Genomic DNA, 19029 nt, shown 5'->3' on the forward strand with positions numbered 1-19029 from the left:
CAAGGCCAGAAATCTTGGTTTTCTTATTGATAAGGGGCTCACCTGTGCCCCCCAAATCAACCAAGTGGTCTATGCCTGCTTTTTCACACTCAAGATATTGCGCAACATTCTCCCATTCATCACGCTTTCTCTCAGGAAAACAGTGGTTGGCGCCCTTATTCTGTCAAGGATAGACTATTGCAACGCACTCTATTTGGGCGCGGGGGTGAAACAGCTTAACAAACTCCAGTCACTTCAAAATGCTGCAGCCCGAGTTTTGTATGGTCTACCTAAACATCACCCCACCTTAGCCAGCATTAAACTACTTCACTGGCTTCCGGTGAGACGACTGGTGGAGTTCAAGGCCCTTTGCCTTGTACACAAAGCCCTCTACGGCTGAAGATGTTCAATCATTATTCCCCCGCTACATCCCGTTGCGCTGTCTACGGTCTTTGGACGCCGGGCTGGTCCTTCCTCCCAAGACGAAGAGGGTTAGTTGGGGAGGCAAACGCTTTTCATTCTTGGCAGCTAAACTATGGAACTCCCTCCCTGTCTCGCTCCGACTTCTGCCATCAAGATCCATCTTCAGGAAGGCTATAAAAGCCAGGCTCCTCACACAAGGCTAACCTCGGTGCAACCCCCAGATCTTGCTACCTAGCGCCAAGACGCCTCGGCATAAGTGCGCTCTACAAAAACCCTCAGTCAGTCAGTCAGTCCACTCACTCTCCAGGTTAGAGATCAGAAAGGCCTCACTTGATTTAAGATCAGCAAGGGAGCAATGAGCAGAGAATCCAGGTTGAAGTATTAGGCCATTGGAGAGTCTGGCATCCAGGTCTGGGATGTGGGAAGAGCAGGGTTTGGGAAGCACTAATTTGAAACCTTTTCTGAGATGTCAGCCTTATATTTATAATGCAAAGACTGGATGTAGAATAATCGAGGTCCAATATGATGCCCATTGGACCACGTTAATCAATTAAAAAGTAGGCTGACCACATTACTATTTTCAATCCCTTATCTGGGTCTTATTGTGGCCTCCTGAGATAAATGTATGGGTGATGCCAAGATGTTTTCATCCCTTTTGGCTCCGTGCCAATTGTACTTTTTAGCTCTTCTCATCAATTTACTTTGGATTCATCTAATGCATTGTTTGTGTTGTCCTTTTTGAGTAAAGGTCTCCTTGCTTGAGCTACTCCACTAATACTAATGCTACAAATGTATAATGCATTCCTAAATCAGCTCAAGGCGATTTTTGAATAATGACACATTAGTGCAGCGATGCACATGAGCTTGCTTACCATGTGACAGGAATCTGAGATTTGTTTAAATGCACTACTCAGTTTCAAAGACTATCTTTGGAGGTTTCCTGGACTGATGACGCTGCAGCAGCTGCATTTTATCAGGGTCTGAGGAAGGATCTTAAAGATGCAGTGTCATTGGTTGTTACCCAACAGACCATCTTGTCAGCTCTCATTGAGCTAGTGTTACATATCGACCACTGGCATGCATGCAGACAAGAGGAGAGGCACTCTGAAGTCTGTCGTACTAAGTTTCCACCTAAATCTATTGTTAACCCTGCTTCCACATCAGGGACTAGTGAGGATACATGCAATTTGGAAGTGTGAACCAAAAACTATCACCAGCAGAAAAAGAGCAAAGCAATAGAGACAAATCATGCCTGTCTTGTGGGATCTCTGGGCATTATGTCTGTCCTGTGGCATTACTGGGCATGATGTGCGTTCCTGTCCATTTCCCAGAAACCGTTTGGCTTGGCACTGAACAGCTGACATACGCCAAGTTTTAAAATAGCGCTAATTTGTTTATTGAGGTCCGATGAAGATATCTGCCCTCTTGGATTCAGGTGCTTCTGCAACCTTTATTGCAACCCAGTTTCCATGTACCCATTGTATCCCGTTTGTCTTCAAAGAAAGCGCAGAACCCATGTGTGCCATAGACAGTACACTCTTTTCTTAAGGAGATGCAAAGCAAGAAACACAACCTCTTGTTTTAGTGTCCCATGTTGACCATTTTAAGCTTTGACTTTTGAAGTTATCAATTCACCAGCCTTCTCTGTCATACTGGGGGACCACCCAGTACCTAAAGGTACAGGATGTTATCTCTCAAGTTAATGTCAACTCAATAGTTCTCCTGTGCAACATGAATCCTCCAAATACAAAAAGCCATTGCAGTAAAGTCAAATTAATTAGCAGTGGAAAAAATATGTAGATTCTTGCACAATATCAACACATTAATGATGTGTTTTCTAAAAAAAAGAGAGGCCAATAAGTTACCATGAGATCTGTCTCCTAATTATGCTTGGACTTGGTGCCAGGATGTCTCATAGGGGAATCTAAACAATAATACAAGGTGAAGAAGAGGAACTGCAGAAATACACCCATGATAACAAGAAAAAGGATTTTATCAGGCACTCAAAAGCTCCAGAAGGCTCTCCAATCCTTTTTCTAGCCAAACAAATGGTGAGCTGAGGCCCGTGTTGACAACTGAAAATTAAATGACATTATGATTAGATATGATTATCATTAGGGGCGTGGCTAGCGCTCAAGGATGATGGCGGCGTCCAAGTGAATCTCTCAGAACGGCGCAGAAACCAACGACACTGGTGGCTCACTCAATTTTTGCAGACCGCTGAAAACTGGGTTGCAAGCTTGTAAAACATCAGCGTATCAAGCTCCGGCGCTTTACCCACCTTCAACTCCACTCACCTCAGCAAGAGCGGCTCCTTCAATACGCCGCCCGCCAATTTACCGAGCAACGCGGCTGAGTGAATTGAGAGCAGCACGTCGGCAGTTTTGAAAGAATTCTTTCCTTTTTTCTTTTAGAAAGAGGTGAAAATGGTCCAGAGAGCCCACAAGGAGAATGCTCTCATGTATGTCAGACTCTAATGAATGACAGACTGTAGCTTCCGTCTCCCTCAGCGGCATTTTCTGAGGTAAAGCATATTTATTAAACAGGGTCTTGAGCAAAAACCAATTCAATCTTCAACTTCTAACAGAAAAGTTGCACAGCTCTATTCTACAACGCTCCTCACTAACTTAAGCATTGACATGGAGCTTTTTCCTGCTTATGCTCCTTGAATCATTCCCTTTTACTCTGTCTGGAAAAGGAATTTCACTGACTTTACCCTAAGCTATTTAATTATATAGTGTAAAAATATCCTAACCTGCTTATTACTGCCTCCTCATATGGGCAGACTGAAAAATATAAAAACTTTGTTGGCGCCTTCTACTCACAGGCTTATTAAACGGTCACACTTCCTCACACATCTAACCTTAATGGATGACTCAACGGCCTCCCAGCCTAAGGGCGCCTCCTCGTCCAATATTAATGTACCTTCTGCATCTAGCATTGTACCTACTAAACGACCGGAAAAAACAGATCTCGACCGTCACTACGGATCTTCTTATGGAAGAGATTCGTGCTTTGTGCCCATTTGTAGAGGAGACCATTTTTAAACTACAAATTCTTATGGATAGATGGACATGGATGGAAGAAAGAATCTCTACAGCTGAAAAGAACATTGAGTCTCTAGGGTCAACCACTATTAAGGTAGAAACCCTTCGTTCCCAGGTTGCATCTCTTCAGAAACAGTTCAAAAACCTGGAAAATAGGATCAGAAGGAACAATCTTCGACTGTATGGTCCACCAGAAGGCTCAGAATGCTCTGATCCCATCGCCTTTTTTAAATCATTACTTCCAACAGTCCTAAATTTATCGGAAGGCACTCTTCTCAACATCCAGCACGCACACAGATTAGGTCCTCCACATACAGCTACTTCCAATGTGAGAAAACCGAGAGCGGTCATAACGTACTTTTTAGAGTACACCAATCTTCTTTAAGTTTTGGCAGCAGTCAGATCCATAAAACGAGTTTCATGGTCGGGCAATCCTCTTTTCTTCTCACAGGATTATGCAAAAGCTACAGCTGACAGGCACTGAGAGTTCCTTGCTATGAGACCGGATCTTCGCTCTGTTAGTGCATGCTTCGGCCTTTTCCACCCTTGCTTATTCAATGTGTCAGATATTGCGGTGCCGGTAAACGCTGTCTGTCGGAGAGTAGCGGTAAAAACTACAATTCCCGACATGCAGAGCAGGAGTCACGTAACACGTGACGTTTACGCTCGTCGGACCCGGATATAGCGGCAGTATGGAGAAGAGGAAACCGACGATTATCCTGGTGGATTTGCTACAGGTTGCGGTCCCATTCTAGACGGAGTGTGGTGGGGTAAGAGTGCCCTGTGCACGTTCCGGATCCTTGCTTCTCAGCACGCATTGTTTCTGTTTTCCTTGGCCGGCTTCCCTGGCGATTTTGGGCTTGGTTCCTCTGTTTGCCGAGATCGCCGCGTTCGCCATCTCATGCGGAGGAGCATTGAGTCTTTTGGAAGGGGCTTTTACTGGAAAGATACTCCTCTGTTGGAAGAGACGGTAAACAACCTTTACAACGAAACTTTTACAACGCGATGCCATTACATCGCGGTCTTTACAACGCAAGTCATTACAATGACTTGCGCTAGATGGCGCTCTAGGACAAGGAATAGTATAATTTACTATCCAACACCTTCCCTACTGTACGTAGACTGGAGTTGGAATAGTAAATTATACTACTCCTAAGTCCAGCGCCCTCCAACGCAAGTCGTTGTAACGACTTGCGTTGTAAAAACCGCGTTATAATGTACCGCGATGTAAATGTATGCGTTGTAACGTCATACATCCGAAGAGACTCGTTTTCCATGGTCTCGTGCAGAGGAGTGTTAAGTAGCCCACTTCACTTTCCCCCATCCTCACTGAGCACATACTCCCTGTTGGCGCGATTACCCTCTCTGGGGTCTCTTGCAGGGAGTATTTGGGGTTGACTGTTCTGAGCTACAACGGTGGCTCGGGAGTACGTTTTTTCTCTTGGTTAAAACCTTTTGCTTTGAGTGGAGTACAAACCAGAGTGGCTCCACAACAATAATATCACCTCAGTGACCTGAGTATACTATTGGCTACTTCAACTGAGGATTGGGATATACAGTGTTGGTTTTGTTTCAGAATACTGAGCCAGTAATTAACTTGTGTGAATTATTCTATGGAACTATTGTCGCTCTACTAGGACCCTGTACATTGAAAGGATTACCGTAATACCATCTTCAAGTTTCACATTTGGTTGTACGCCTTGTTTCTTTTCCTAGGAGAGAGAGAGAGAGACGGAGGGGGGAATCAGGTCATCCCTGTTTTGCATACCCAGCTGTTCTGCTTAGGACCATAGGGTAGGTTGGTGGAAAATAATAATAAACATAATAATAAAAATGGGGGAGCCATGTGCTTAAAACTGCTAGGCTTTATCAGGTTTTCATTTTCTATAATTGTTTATCTTCTCTTCGGTAGTTCGGGCAGGAAGATTGCAAACCACCCTCTTCTCTCTTCTGGTAGTTGATACATCCTTCTTTTACTTTACAGGTAGATCTATACTTACATATACATGTGTGGTGATAGGGGTGTTTCAAGTGTCTTTGTTTTGTTTCTAAGAGCAAGATAGTTACGGTGTACTTGTTGTGTCATCCACAGATCTCCCTCCTTGCTGTTCCTTCCCTTTCCTTCCCCCGCTTGTGTGTCTCACTAGTCCGCGTGTATTTGATATTCCGGACTTGGGAAGGTCGAGAGGTGGACCCTTTTGAGCATCAGTACAGTCCCGAGGAAACCGAAGGTGGAACCTGACACAATGTAACTTACAACAACAAGACAACCACCTATGAAGACCCTATCGGACTGAAAAGCTTCCTCAACTCTTATAGAACAGTCACCATGGACACCACTATAGCGAACGTTGAGTGGCTTCCTCTTCTATCTCTTATAGTCACATGAGATATTTTTCTTTATTAAAAAATGTGGACATTTTTGGTATTTAACAAAAGTTATTAAATGATAATGATCTTTTTCTCTCCTTACAGGTTTCACCTCCTCGTTATATGGCCTTCCTTTTTCATGTCTTTTGTGCTGTGGTCCCTCCCGCCTTCCCTCATGGAGTCCGGACGTGTCATCTTGTCCATGTGGCCTCATCCCCCCACCCCACCCTCCTTTGTGTTTTGTAATTTTTGTAGGTATGATCTATTTTTTTGTACTAACTCTAGCAACAATTTTCTTTTTTGCTGAATCTAACTTGTTTCTTTTCTTCAAGTCTTTTGTCTACACTGTCTTTCATTACCATTTTTTGTCTCTCTCAACTTCTTGATTCTCAATGTTATTATGTTCGTACTCGTATTTTGGTCTATGTTTGATATGTCATACATCATTGCTGGTTTATTTAATTATTTTCTTTGTGTAAGCATTTTACGTCTTTAAAAATTGCTACATGGAACGTTAGAGGCTTAAACTCCCCATCAAGTGGAAACGGGTTTTATCATATTTATCTAAATTAGATGTTAATGTGGCTTTATTGCAAGAATTACACCTTACAAAGTCTGAGTCACTAAAACATAAAAGAAATTGGGTAGGTGAAGGTTTCTTTTTACCCGGTGATGGCAAGAGAAATGGTGTTATAATCTCATGTCATAAGGCATTGAATGTTAAGCTTATATTTCAAGAATCAGATGATGAGGGCAGATGGTTGTTTACCAATTTATTGATAGGGAGGACTCCAGTCTCTTTGTTCACTGTATATGCCCCTGTTAATGGAGATGCTCCCTTCTGGTCCCAAATTTCCCAGTTCCTTGCAAAACACCCAGCAGAAAACTTTATATTTGTGGGTGACAGCAGTCAGGTGGTTGATCCCTTTCTAGATCAAAATTCCAAGGTTTTTTTCACCCCCAAATAAAGTTCATAAAGGTTTTTTACAAGCCATAAAGCAACAAAACCTAACAGATGCATGGAGACTATGCAATCCCTCCTTACAAGAATACACCTATTTCTCCCCACCCCATCAGAATCAATCCAGAATTGATCATATTTCTATTTCTCACAATGTCTCTCAATCTTTACGCATATCTGATATAGGCCACATTCTCATATCAGATCATGACCCTGTTTGGATTCAGTTGGTTATTTTACCTCAAACTGCATTTCCCAAAAGATGGTGTTTCAATAATTCCCAACTTCTAAATCCTAAATTCAGCTCCTCTTTTGTCTCTTTTTTTCACGAGTATTTTCATTTCAATCAAACTACCAATATTCCCTTTCATACAATTTGGGATGCTTTTAAGCTGCTGCATGAGACTTTATCATCTGATACGTCTCTAGCAAAAGGAAACAATCTCGTTTACTCAATACTGAGCTTCTAACTAAGATAAAAAGACTAAGATAAAGAGACTGGAGCTCTCCTTTAATACTTCCAAGTCAAAGGAATGTCTGTCATAACTTATAAATGCTAAGATTCAGTTTAATAAAGATCCTCCAGAGAAGGCTGCTCTTTATCTATTGAAATCCAGTACGAAATGTTATGGTGGCCAAAACAAGTCAGGTAAATTGTTAGCCAATTGCCTTAAGATTAAGCAGAACAAACTTCAAATTGAATCCATTATCGACGCAAATCAAACATCAACTTATAGAGATTCTGACATTTTACAAGAGTTTGTGCAATTCTACAAGTCACTATACACACCAGAGAATACACCAGCAGATACATACATATCCCACTATCTCTCTACTATCCAGAAATCTGCAGATCCCTTGACAAATTTCGATCTTTTAGAATCAAATTTAATGCAGACGGAAATGCTTAGTGCTCTCAAGGTTCAAGGTTCTTTGCAAAGATAAAGCTCCAGGTCCAGATGGACTAACAGTTGAATGTTATACGCATTTTGCTCAAATATTCCTTCCGCACCTACACACCCTCATATCCTCTTTTCTCAAATCACATAAATTATCAGGCTCTTTTCTAGAAGCTCTAATTTGCCTCATCCCAAAGGAGGATAAAGATTTGCATTATTGCAAAAATTATAGAGCCGTTTCCCTAGTCAATGTTGACTACAAAATATTCTCCAAAGCCTTAGCACGGCTTGAATAATTTCGCCCTCACCTACTTGGCAAGGAAAAATCAGGCTTTGTCAGAGGGCATTATATCACTGATAACATGCCTGTTTTTTGATATTTTATCAAAAACATCACATCTTTTGGAGCCCCTTGCAGCAATTGCCTTGTGGAGAAGGCCTTTGATTGAGTGGATTGGCCTTTTATTTTTCACGCAGTCAAGTGGTTTGGATTTGGCCCAAAAATCATTTTTCTAATTTCCTTACTTTATACTGCACCTAAAGCTGCTATTTTTGCTAACGGCCTTACTTCCCCCTACTTTACTTTACAGAGAGGAGTACATCATGGTTGTCCTTTATCCCCCTTCCTTTTTAACTTGGCACTGAAACCATTCCTATCTGGAATACGCAAAACGACTCTATAACTGGATTTAAATCTAACACCCAACAGATCAAGCTCGCAGCTCATGCAGACGATGTACTACTGTTTCTTTCTCACCCACAATCTACGCTCTCAGCTTTTTTGAGAGAGGTTCACTCCTATAAGGCGGTATCTAGCTATAAACTAAATAATGAGAAATGTGAAATACTGCCTTTGACCAAATACACTTCTAAAGAAGAATTCTCAATCTCTAATTTTACATGGAGCCCCCAACATATCAAATACCTCGGCCTACGGTTCACCCCATCTATTGAAACATCAATTTCTCTGAATTTTGATAAATGTTTAGATAAATTAACTACACTTACAATGAAATGGCATCCCCCTTACCTCTCTTGGTGGGGTCGTCTGGACACTATCAGAATGATGTTGACCCCTATCAGACTCTATATTATATCCAACATCCCAGTAACCATACCGGCTAAGTTATTTCACAAGATCAATTCCATTCTTTTATCTTTTTTATGGAACAATAAAAAAATCTAAAATGTCGCTATTAAAAATAACACGCCCAAAATCGGAGGGTGGTGTAAATTTGCCTGATTTCCCTAAATATCATAAAGCATTCCTATGAAGACAACTATCCAAATGTGTGTCTGATTCCTCATTAGACTCACCGCTCTGGGTCGACCTTGAGAAATCATTCCTTTCACCTTTCTCATTTCAGGAATACATATCTTTCACTTGTAAACCACAAAAAAATTCCACACCAGTTATTAAGCACTCATGCACGTTATTAAATTCTTCCCTTCACTCTACCCCTGACAAACTTGATACCTTTCTCACCTCCGCCATTTGGCATAACAAATATATACACATCAAAAACAAACCCATTTATTAGAAGGCTTGGAGAAATAAGGGCCTACTGTGGGTACATCAACTATTTGAATAAGACACATTTCTAACATACTCGCAGGCGCACTCTCTCTTTCAATTACCCCCTTCCTTTCAACACAAGTTTTCAGTTCTACGAAATGCAATACTTGAGGCACATACTCATTTTCAAGCTCTAATCCCTTCTTCCTCTCTAAATGATTCTAAGTAGTACAAATTTCTCCGTATAAATCCTAAAGCCTCTAGTATATATTCCCGCTTGACACCTTTTCCCATTGATAGGGACAAAATAAAAATAGAACTCTCTTGGGAAGCAGATTTAGACACAAACTGGCCATTACCCTATGGAGAAAGATTTGGACAAAAGTTAAATCATCTAGAGCAGAAAGCACTACACAAACTCTTTCTTTATCTATAAGATGCTTTTATTAACACCTATGACCTTACATAAAATGCATGATGAAATTCCCGAAACCTGCTGGTCGTGCTCTATCGAGCATGCTGATCTAAAACATCTACATTTTTAATGTCTGTTTGTACTCAAATTTTGGAAACAAATCTGTACTCAGATCAATACTATCCTTCATTCCACAACCCCCTTTTCACCCACAAATATGTTTTGCTTGCCTATCTGACGATTGGAATATGAGTCAATTACAAGTGCAAATTATAGACTTGTTATTGGCAGTAGCTGTTCAACAGATAACAAAAAACTGGAAAGATACATCTAAATTATCTTTTTTGGCTTGGTGGTACGCTGTCTGTTATAACCGCAGATTGGATACAACATGTGTATATCCTCTATCGCTTGCTAAGAAACGTTTACATCTATGGTCTCCTGTCACAGTGCAAAAATATCCTTCGCTCCTATCCCCCTGATACAAGCAGTTGCTCAGCCTCCCTGTGTTCCCTATTATTGATAATACCAATGTTTAATATGTTATTTCTTGATTATCCATACAATTGCATATTCATAGTATATTAAGTCTTTCTTCTTCTCTTTTTGTGGCTTACATGAACCAGCTCCTTATATTTCTTAAAGCACATTATTTCTTCTTCCTAGACAAAACATGTATTATTAATATTGAGCTTCATGTATTCTTAAATGTTTAATTGTACGAAGTATTGATGACTTTCTTTCAATAAACTTATGTTTGAACTTAAAAAAGATATGAATATCATTTGCCACTCACCTGTGTTATCGTGGACTAGAAGAAATCAGCTCAGTGGTTTACTGAGTCAAGTTAGAGGTGCTTACAACTTGTAAAGGATTTAGGAAGGTGATCAGTAGAAGACTGCATTCAACACCAAATATGAGCATCATGAATATCTAGTCATGATGTTTTGATTCTCTAATGCCCCTGCTGCTTTTCAACATCTTGTAAACAACATCTTCTGTAACACACTGGACGTATCTGTTGTTGCTTCCCTAGATAACACACTGATCTTCTTTAAGACCCTAAAGGAACATGATCATTATGTTTGTAAAGTCCTCTTACATTTTGGAAATACTTCTCTTTATGCCAAGTTTAAAATATGTTCCTTTGAGATAAATCGAGTCGCCTTTTTAGGACACTCTGGGGCAGATTTATTAAGATTTTACGCAGTGTTTGCGCCATAAAAGAGACACATATCGGTACAAAATAGTGTTGGCTGATGTTCTTCCCATTGCTAAACTTGTTTAGCACTGGAAATAATGTGAAAGTAACACGAAGCAGCAGAGAGAGCTGATTTGCATTACTTAGCGCCAAGGGGGCGTACCATGGGTGATGCATGGGCATTCCCATGCAACCACCCATGGTTTTTGATGCTAAACCCAATTTACTAAATAAAGTAGACAGTGTTTAGCGTCAGAAAATAGCGCACTCTTCAACCAGGTGCTATGAAGGAGAAATGCTTTTTTCTCCTTTATTTTCCTACTTCGCATGTGTGCTGCACTGAACAGCACACATACAAAGTGGGAAAATGTTTAAAATTAGTCTAAGCATAGTATTTTGCACTGGAAGGATACCCTTCCAGTACAAAACCTATGCTTGCCTCACGGAGACACCCTTGCACTATGGCACAAAGGTGTCTCTGTGGCGGACGGCAGCTAATTTCAGTGCTGGAGTTAGGGAGAGGGGAGGAGAGTGCCATATTTCAGTAAATTCGGTGCTCTCCTGCTCTCTCCTTCTCATGCAGTGCAGCATTTGCAGCTGCTGTACTGCGCAGCTTGAAAAATTGGTAAATCTGTCCCTTAGTTTCCTCTGAAGAAGTCAGTATGGGCAATGATATGGTGAACACTGTTTTGCAAAGTCCCACTTCTGAAATTTTTTAAGCTTTTCAGTGCTTCATTAGTCTTGCCATCTTTTATAGGCAATTCATAGTCCTTTTCCTCTACAATAGCCCCTATTACCCAGCTTGGAAAGAACAAGAGCCATTTCATTGTGATCCACAACAAGAAAAAGTCTTTAAATCTCTCATGACACAATAGCCCTTATTTCAAAACTCCTGAATGTGAAATTCATTTTCATAGTAGAAACAGATGCTTCTGCAACTATAATAAGAGCTTTTCTCTCACAATGAGATTCAGGTACGGAAGTTAATTTGCTTACTGACATCAAAATCTTGAAGGTGCTGCTCATGTCTGGACTGATCATAGGAACCTTGGGTTTTTATACTTTTATACTCAATTAGATATGAAAGCCATTACCATGCAAAATGGATGTTATTGTTTTCTCGTTTTCATTTTCTGATTCATTATCGCCCAGGCCAGACATGGTAAGGTAGATGCCTTGTTGAGACAAGATGAAAGAAAAGAAACCTTTATCCATCTTCCAAAGCTACTGTTATTTGTCCATTGGTGGATAACTTTCAGAAAAAAATCAAGGAGAAAAAACAGTCAACAGGGAACTTTGGATTGAATGTGATATCATTGTAAGATAAGACATTCAAGGTCTTCTTTGTAGAAACAGGAAGGTGTATATACCAACTACAGAGTGGTATGTCAAGCTTTTGCAATGGTGTCAGAACCCACCAGACATTCTGTTCTAAAATGACAACGGACATGGGGCAAATTTCCATTTGTTTTGCAGCACAGCAACCAAACTTTTTGGTGTGGTTCTGCATTCTTGAAGAGGAAGGGAACAACAGGGCCATATCTATAAAGATATAGCACTGTTGTTCTCGTCGCAAGCGCTGAAGCATTTTCTGGCTGCCCAGTGCAAGTCTAGTATAGGATTTGTACTTCAAGGATACCCTTTAAGTACAAAATGTTATGCTTGGACTTACTTTTAAACTTTTGCCACTTTGTAAGTGTGCTTTACAGCCCAGCACTCAAGCGAAGTTAGAAAACAGAAAAGTTTTCTCCTTCTTTGAGCCTGCCTCGAGGAGGCATACTTTTTTTGGCGCAGAGCCTGTCTACAAATGTCGGTAGATGTAACTTTGCGTCAAACACAAAGGTGGTTGCATGGCAACACCCATGTACCACCCATGTGACGACCTCTTGACACAGCGATGCAAAGTAATGCAAAGTATCACAAAGCGCTGCTTTGCGTTACAGTTAGGCAACTTTCCAGTACAAAGCTTGTTTTGCACTGTAAAGTAATTAACAAATCAACACTTTGCGTTCGATAGCAACACTTTTGATGACTTGGTACCAGCACAGTGTGTTGGTAAATATGGCCCTTGGTCTCCAGACTGTATAATACCCTGTATTCAACAAAACATACTAGCCCATTTTCGATCTTGTGGAACTTGTATACAAGGGGTGTAATCAAAGGGGAATTAATCACTTTTTGAACAGGTGTGATAGAACAGTAGCTCTTCTATTTCTGCACAGCCACTTTGATTTTACCTTTACCCCATTCTCAACATAATAAAATCAAGATTGATAGATGGAGGTAATTTTACTGACACTGCACTTTCACCCTCACTTTTTCTAATCACTACTGTAAATACCAGTCGGTCTTCCTCCAGGTAGATGATGCTTTTCACATAACCTACCAAGTGGAGAACCAAGATATACTGCACCCGTGGTTAATTCGTGAATGAGGGTTTTCAAGACAACAAGAACCTCAGACCCTGGTAACACACAGGACTAGTGATTCATTCCCCTTTGATTACACTTCTATTGGACTGAAGCCGAATGAATCGCAGCTTCTCTCTCCCCCAATTCTGATTACAACAACTTGTACACAAGCCACATCAGTGTACACAAACCCTATAGGATTGTTACAACCACTCCTGACAGCCACACAACCATGATCCATCATTTTAATGGATCTGTAGTGGATTTACCTCCATCACAATCCTGTTCGGTCTTCCTGGTGGTGGTAGATTAATTGATTAGGATGAGCCAATCGTTGCACAGCCCAATCCACTCTGACCCAGTACAGATGCTACTGTTTTTGAAAGAAGTAGTCAAGTTACGTAGTCTGCCTCAAGCAATCATCACGATAAAGGTTCCCGATCCACCACCAAAGTTTGCTCCTTATTACTTTCTCTCTAGGGCATTGAAGGCAAGAAATCAAGTAGCTATCATCCACACTCTGGATGGGTAAAACCAGGCAGCAGTACAAAACTTGTTTTCACTCAACACCTCGAGGATTGGGTGTATTGGTTGCCCAGTACACAGTTAGTATATAACATCTCTCTGCCAGTGCTTAATTTGAGCCAGTGGTTTCCGGTGCTTAGCACCGGCACTTAATTGTTACAAGGTGGCAATGTCTGGCTAATGTAGAGATAACCACAACAACAGTTAATTTTCAATTCAATTTACATTAAAATGACGATTCCCTGCCGCTTAAGACAATCTTTTAGCTTTGGGGGCCTGGAATAGTCCAAATTATCCCACTTGTAGGAGTGTGGTGACTAATAGTTGTGTTGTTACGATCTTTGGCAATGTGACAGGGGAAATTTGTGGTGCAAGCTGCAGTGGCCACCTGACAAGAGCCCTGGCACTTATGTTTTTTTTTTACAACTCAAGCACTGCTCTCTGCATAGTTCTCTCTATAACTCTCCAGTTTTCTATTCTTATGGTTTCCACACTGGTATGCTACCGATCTTTTCCCCACTGAGCACTGTATCTTCAGTTTTGGCATTTGTGAGTTGTCTGTGTGAGGTACATGGCAGGCTGTCTCACACCTTATGTCGGCATACAAACACTTTGCCGATGCTTGTCACATCCCAGATTTGTTTTACAAAGTGGGCAATTTCATCAGGGTCTTGACTCATTTTCTTTCTTTTCCTTGCACACACTTCAAGTCCAAGACGCGTTTTGTGGAACACTTTTTGATTTCTGCCCTTGTCAATTCTGTGAAGGTCCATTTGGCGCTTCCTGGTACCTGGCGAGTCCATCCAGTTTTTCATGTCACGCTTTCTTTCTTTGCTCCTCTCTCTTGGCTCCATTGTGTGTGCTTATGCCTCTTTCGCCAGTGGCCATTGTGGATGTGCCTGCGTATCTTTCATTGTCAGCTTCAGTGCCTGATTGACTGGAAGGGCTATGGTACTGCAGATCGCTCTTGGAAGCCTACCTCATTTATTCATGCCCCTCAGTTGGCGTGTGAGTTCCACACTAGATTTAGCTCAAAAGCAAGCAGGTATTTTTTGGGGTGTGGTGGTATCAGGGCTTGCACTCACTGGTTTAAGGGTATGCTGAGGGGGGCAGCAAAAACAAAGACAAAAAACATCTAAAGGTGCAGTATATTCAGTTCTTAACCAGCCAGCATCGATATAGGTGTCCCCAAACAACCCCCAAGCCCAAAAAAACAATTTTATTTATTTTCGAAAAATCGCCGATTACGCTTACCGTACGCGTACGGTTAAAATTATTTTTTTTTAAAAATTATCCACACTATCCCCACCCCGTGTGCAAATGGTTCCCGAAGGGCGCCATTTGTGCATGGCATATAATTTTTTGGAAAGTACAAATGAATACCTTTCACAACGAAGCGCATATTATGTCCCCCATGTGCGCACGGTGCGCGAAGCGCACCGTGCGTACATGGCCCATCCCGCGTAACGTGGGCACGCGGTGCGCGCAGCGCACCGCGTGACCACCGTGCGTGCACGGCACTAACTGCGTAAAGTGGGCGCGCGGAACGAACTGCGTTAACTGGGCGCGCACGCCACGAATGGCGTAAAGTAACTTAGCATTTAAAAAACCGTACAAATTCACTGAAAAAAACATAGGTTTCACACACGTTATAGTTAGGAATTAGCATTTAAAAAACCTTGCAAATTCACTGAGAAAACCATAGGTTTCACACAAGTTATAGTTAGCTGTACATTTCACTCGTAAAAAACCAATGAAATTCCCCCGTTATAGTTAGTGCAGGCAACTATAACTCACGCGACCGCAATCCTCTGCTGATGACATATGTGTCTTTATGAAAAAAAAATATTTGTAATATATGTATAGCTAAAATTTAATGGAAGAAGACATGGGCAAATAAGTGTCTAAATACAGTATTAGCATCAGCAGAGGATTGCGGTCGCGTGAGTTATAGTTGCCTGAACTAACTATAACGGGGGAATTTCATTGGTTTTTTTACGAGTGAAATGTACAGCTAACTATAACTTGTGTGAAACCTATGGTTTTTTCAGTGAATATATATATATATATATATATACACATATATATATGTATGTATATTTATATATATATATTCACTGAAAAAACCATAGGTTTCAGAGACGTTATAGTTAGAAATTAGCATTTAAAAAACCTTAGAAATTCACAGAAAAAAACATAGGTTTCAGGGGTGTTATAGTGAGCTGGCCATTTCACTTGTACAAAACCATAGAAATTCCTCCGTTATAGTTAGTTCTGCTAACTATAACTCGCGCGCCCGCAATGCACTGCTGATGATGTCACATATTGCATCATTCATGACATGGTCAGTGACTTCACTGATGACATCACTGATGACATCTCAAATTTTGCTTTATAACACTGTTCTGCTTGGGTTTTCGGAACCCGCTCAACAGAGCCTCTCTAACCCAAACCAGAACATTACCCCCTCCCTAGGGCCTATTTACACCTAAATAACCACATATATACCACCTAAGGACAGGGAATTCCTATTACATACATGTATACCAAGACCTCACAGCCTCACGGTCCCAAACGGACCCAGGACTTCCTGCTCAGACGGCAGCCACAGCCTCGCGGTCCCAAACGGACCCAGGACTTCCTGCCCAGACGGCAGCCACAGCCTCACGGCCCCAAACGGGCCCAGGACTTCCTGCCCAGACGGCAGCCACAGCCTCGCGGTCCCAAACGGACCCAGGACTTCCTGCCCAGACGGCAGCCACAGCCTCGCGGTCCCAAACGGACCCAGGACTTCCTGCCCAGACGGCAGCCACAGCCTCGCGGTCCCAAACGGACCCAGGACTTCCTGCCCAGACGGCAGCCTTTACGAGTTCATCCTATAATTACCACGACATACAACAAGGGAGTTAACAACAAGGGAATCAGTGTTACTATGTATCAGATCACACAAAGACGGCTAGTTGAGCACAACCTGTTCCCCAGTTCGAGGGGCTCCTTTCTCCCTTATTCAGTTACCACCTACCTGATCAGGATTAACATCTGTTCATGTCAAGTCACAGCTGACTAGAAGAATAGGTTACCCTCTTATACAAGAACACGTAGCACATATTGCTTTACTACAAACTGAATACTTTATTTAGTTACTACATGCACGCTCACGGAACATAATACATATCACATAACCTGCAAAGAAAAGTGAAAGATTAAGTTGTACACTCTAACAGTAAGGGGTTGACATCACCTTGGTCGTATGTAGCCTGCACTCAATGGTCATCTAGGTTCCCTTCTCGTCTGCGCCTCGGCTTCGCCTGGAAGTCACACCTCCGCAATCACGGATTTACTCCCGTCTCCCTCTCCGAGTCACTGGGACCTCTTCCTCATCGGCTACTCTCTTCTCTTTGGAATATCTATTTCTCGGTTTTTCTCCACCTTCAAGTTTGTCATCTGTCTTCCCTGGAATAAGTAGTAGCTTTACTGCTAACGGCCAGGTGCCGCCTATGGACTAAAAGCAAGTGCCAGTATCTGCCTCAAACTTTTACTAATATAGATGTGCATTTCCTCATGGAAAATTCCAGCCCGTAACCTGCCGCCCACCAAATTCTTGTACCTCCCCGTGCCAAGGACACGTTCCCAGCGGGCCGGCCTGATGTAGTGTCTTCGGCATGAAGAAAAATACAATCCTTCGATAAGGGCCGGCCTGAACCGGTTCTCTCCAAGCGAATAACACCTCATAACTAAAACATCACCCTCGACCTAAAAACATCCCAAGCTGCCGGAGCAGAAAGAAAGATGGAGTCTCTCCTGATTGAGGCCTACCAGGCCTGAATTCAGCACGGCTCCATGAAATACCCTCACTACAGGACAGGTTACCCCTAATACTAACGAATCTATCCCCTAGGCTATGTGTGCAAGCCCTGATCTATGGGGAAGAACACAGGATCATGTTGAAGTGCCTAGTAAATAGGCTCTATACACTACTCTAACCCTTAAACTTGAATGGAAAGAGACTGAAGTCATATTGGTCCCTCTTTAACACAAGAAAGGCCGGGAAAATCGAGCAGTACATTTCACCCTTGACTTCAGTCTATTATACATTCATTAAATGGAGCTAACATCTGTGGAAGAATAATATGAAACAAAGCTAACTGATCTATGTCTAGTACCAAGTGTGCAGAATTGAAGTAGTGAAGGAATACACTGAATAAAGCAACAGATAGAAATCAAAATAGCAACAGCAATCAAAATACCACCTAATGTTTGGCGTAGCATGTGTATATCGGGTAACCAATTAAAGAGCCAGTCAAACCAGCCCTGGTCAATGTGTTTTCTAACTTCTTCTGTTAAGTCACGCAACTTGTCGATGTGTGCACGAATGGATTGTGTATGGTCAGACAAGTTAAAACAACAAAGACCTTCGAAGTCGGAGCAATCATGTCCATGTTTAAGCAAAAGATAATCAATGGCTGCTCTATTTTGCAAAATGGCCCTACGTTCACCCTGGGCGTCTAATAGCATGTCAGACAAGATTGTAGAAGTATGATTAATAGATTTCACCATCCAGCAGGCCATTTTCCCAATAGATTTGGCATTATAAACCGCCAAAGCAGGAACACCAATAATTGAAACAGCTAAGCTAAGGTATTCAGACTTGGAATATAAATGCAAAGATGGGTCACAATCCTCCTGTAACATTACAGTATCTCGAAGCACACGAGAGTTGGCATTCGGATGTGATGCGAACATCAGCAAACTGAGTCTCGTAATGGCACAAGGGCCTCCGGAAATGTTTGCAGGGACATATGGCCAGGAAGTATTACCACATGAGAAAAGCCATCCGGCAGGTAGTAACATCGTGCGATAGTGACTGGGGGTAACTACCAAACTATTACAAGTCATATTGTTCTGAACTGAAACACATGTGGTCGGTGTCCTTTGAAAGCACAAAGTCCGTTCATGAGCTGTGAATGAAGTGGCGCCTTTTAGTTTTAGGCGCAGACATTCAGAGATCGCACTAGGATTACACGTAAGAAAGAAGCACAAATCACCTTGTGTGATATTATAAGTAAGTATTTGGGACTGGATGGGGGTTTGCTCGTTCGGCAATTCAATACATAGGGGGCAATATACATGGGTAGCAAAATCACCCAGGAGAATATTGGGACGGGCCTTCGAAACATTAAAAATATGAATTAAAGTTTCCAATGAGGCGGGGACAGCAACCAGACAGGTCGCCAGAATGTCATGTACAGATCTCATCGGTGTCAAACAGAAGTGAGGGGCGT

The sequence above is a fragment of the Triturus cristatus genome, chromosome 6 (assembly GCF_964204655.1).
Source record: "Triturus cristatus chromosome 6, aTriCri1.1, whole genome shotgun sequence".
Taxonomy (NCBI): Eukaryota; Metazoa; Chordata; class Amphibia; order Caudata; family Salamandridae; genus Triturus; species Triturus cristatus.